Source organism: Brassica oleracea, chromosome C1, assembly GCF_000695525.1.
Source record: "Brassica oleracea var. oleracea cultivar TO1000 chromosome C1, BOL, whole genome shotgun sequence".
NCBI lineage: Eukaryota > Viridiplantae > Streptophyta > Magnoliopsida > Brassicales > Brassicaceae > Brassica > Brassica oleracea.
Window position 1 is genome coordinate 18,787,395 of NC_027748.1, and position 3,132 is coordinate 18,790,526.

Sequence of the window (3,132 nt, forward strand, 5' to 3'; positions counted from 1 at the left end):
TTGCCCTTCCAAAACGACCAACTTCACTTGTTTCAACTCTTGGTTCAATAGCTCCACTTCTTTCTCCAAATCTGCGTCCAACTTTCTTTGACTTAAGGCGTCCGCAACAACATTCGCTTTACCAGGATGGTAGCGAATCCTTATGTCGTAGTCTGCCACAAACTCCTTCCACCTACGCTGGCGCAGGTTGAGATCTGGCTGTGTGAAGAGGTATTTAAGACTTTGATGGTCCGTGTATACCTCCACTTCTTCTCCTTACAAGTAAGATCTCCAAATTCGCAAAGCGAACACCACGGCCGCTAACTCCAAGTCATGTGTACTGTAGTTATCCTCATGCTTTCGTAGTTGTCGTTAGGCATACGCGATGACTCACCCATTTTGCATAAGAACACAACCTAACCCAACTTGTGAAGCATCCGTATAAACCGTGAAAGGTTTACCTTGCTCGGGCAAAGCTAACACAGGTGCGGTCGTGAGAGCTTCCTTCAACTTCTTGAATGCCTTCTCGGTTTCTTCCACCCATAAGAAAGGAACTCCATTACCGGTAAGTTTAGTTAAAGGCTTTGCTATGGAGGAAAAGTCCATAACAAACTTCCGATAATAGCCCGCAAGTCCGAGAAAACTCCTTACTTCCGTCACAGTGGTAGGTCGAGGCCATTCCCGTATGGCTTGGACCTTTTCTGGATCAGCAGCCACTCCCTCTCCTGATACTATGTGACCCAGATATCCTATCTCTCTCTTCCAAAATGAGTATTTGCTGAACTTGGCAAATAGCTTCTGATTTCGTAGCCTCTCCATAACCAGTCTCAGATGCTCACTATGCTCCTCCTTACTTCTCGAGTACACCAGGATGTCATCAACGAAAATGATCACGAACTTGTCGAGGTAGTCGTTAAACACTTCATTCATTAAATGCATGAAAGCCGCATGTGCGCTTGTGAGACCAAAGGGCATAACTACAAACTCCACTGCCCATACCTCGTCTGAAACGCCGTCTTCATGATGTCTGACTTGGCAATAGGAATTTGGCGATACCCTGATGCCAAATCAATCTTCGAAAACCAACTAGCTCCCTTTAGTTGGTCTAACAACTCGTCTATCCTTGGAAGAGGATACTTATCTTTTATCGGGATGTTGTTGATACCACGATAATCAATACACAGCCTCATGCTTTCGTCCTTCTTCTTCACAAATAGCACAGGCGCTCCCCAAGGTGAAGAGCTCGACCGAATGAATCCCTTTTCCAATAGATATTCCATTTGCTTCTTTAGCTCAGTCAACTCCGCAGGTGCCATCCGATATGGTGCCTTAGCTATAGGTTTTGCTTCAGGCTCCAAAGTAATGGTAAAGGGATTACTCCGAGGTGGAGGTAATTCCTTTAGTGGTGCAAAGATATCCTCAAACTCTTGGACCACTTCTATGTCTTTGCCCTTAACTTCATCATTAGTGGCTCCTCCACTAACCGATAAGGTCACCAAATATACTTCCCCATCTTGAAACAAATCTTGTACTCTCATTGCTGCTACCAAAGACACGGTCATACTAAGACTGATTCCATAGTATACCATCTCTGGTCGTTTACCTCTGCCAAAAAACAACCTTCCCTTTCCATAGTCGATCTGAACTCCATTGCTCGATAACCAATCCATTCCAAGGATTACCTCGTACCCTTCCAAAGGCACGACTAACAAATCTGCCACAAATTCTTTCTCTTGAATGACCAATGGAACATTCTTGATAAACTGATCTGCTTGAAGGGTTCAGTCTGCGGGGGTCAAGACGGCCACGATTATCCTGTCAACCACAAAACAATCCCAAAACATGGCAGCTACTTCAGGGGTCACAAAACTATGTGTTGCCTCCGAGTGGAACAATACATGTGTGGGTTTACCAGCAACATGTATGGTTCCTGCCACAGTAACCCAATCAACAATATCTCAATCACAAAAACTAATCAAAATTCGCACAACCATCAATCATAATCGAAATATTTCTAAACGCACAACCTAGCTATCAAGCAATCTATACCTAGCCAGAAGAAAAACTAGATTCCAACAACTCCATTCCATTCAATAAAAAGAGGAGGTTAAGCACCCAATACTTGTGGATTGTATTTGTTAGTTGGGGATTGTAACTCGCTGAGTAACATTAGATTACTCATCCAAATCCGTTGTCCTTTTTGCAGGTCGCTTTAGGTAAGGATGATCGGATAGCTTGGTGCTGGACCTTAGGACCACCGGAGTAGATTTCATGCCTTTTGTAAACGGTATTGCGTTATGTGTTTTGTTGGCTCGATTTGGCATTACGCCGAGCCTAGTCTTGAATTATTTCAATGTATGGATATTTCTTGAATCAATAAAGTAAATGTTTTATATGCGCTTCATGAGTACTATGATATTTGACTAGTCCGGTCTAACATAACGTTAGGTCGTGGTACGGGTTGAAAAGCCTTAGGCCTTGATCTAACGGAAAACGCTAACTCTAGGTAAGGGTTGCAAAGCCGAGTGCCTTGAAGCAGCGGGACGAGTTAGTGGAGGAACTGGTCGAGGTCGTGGAGTAAATTTTGTGACTCTGGTCGGATCGTCCCTAACCCGTCACATAGCGCTTCCGGACCATGGTGTTGGGTTGGACGGTCAGTTATGTTCTTGTTTGATTGTTGGCTGGCCGATTGGTCTTTCATCTCCAACCCTTGGTGTGGGTCGCGCCAGATCATCCCTAACCCGTCACGTAGCGCTTCCGGACCATGGTTTTAGGTTGGACGGTCAGTCATGTTCTTGTTTGATTGTTGGCTGGCCGGTTGGCCTTTCATCTCTAACCCTGGGTGTTGGACGGTCGATCGGTCATGTTCTTGTTTGATTGTTGGCCGGTTGATCGACCATATGTCTAGGACAGTTTGGGGGTGTTACGGAGGTGGTATCACAGCATGGTTTCGTCCATGCTTCCGGAACTCATGATTTAATCGGATTTAAATATTTATCGAGTCAAAATGAGTCGCAAAAGGCATTAAGGAAACCAGTCACGTCCAGCAATAGGATTTGTGGTTTTAGGAATTAGGATTGAGATAGTGGAATCTAGAATGTCTAGGTTGCTTGGGTAGAACTGTTAGGTTGCTGGTTAGCATTGCTAGGTTGT

At 44.6% G+C, this 3,132-nt stretch overlaps 1 pseudogene; it reads right to left on the minus strand.

Annotated features, from left to right (window-relative positions):
* Positions 1-1,649, minus strand: part of LOC106334078 — a 3,279-nt pseudogene extending 1,630 nt beyond the window's left edge.
* Between the last annotated feature and the right edge of the window lie 1,483 nt (positions 1,650-3,132).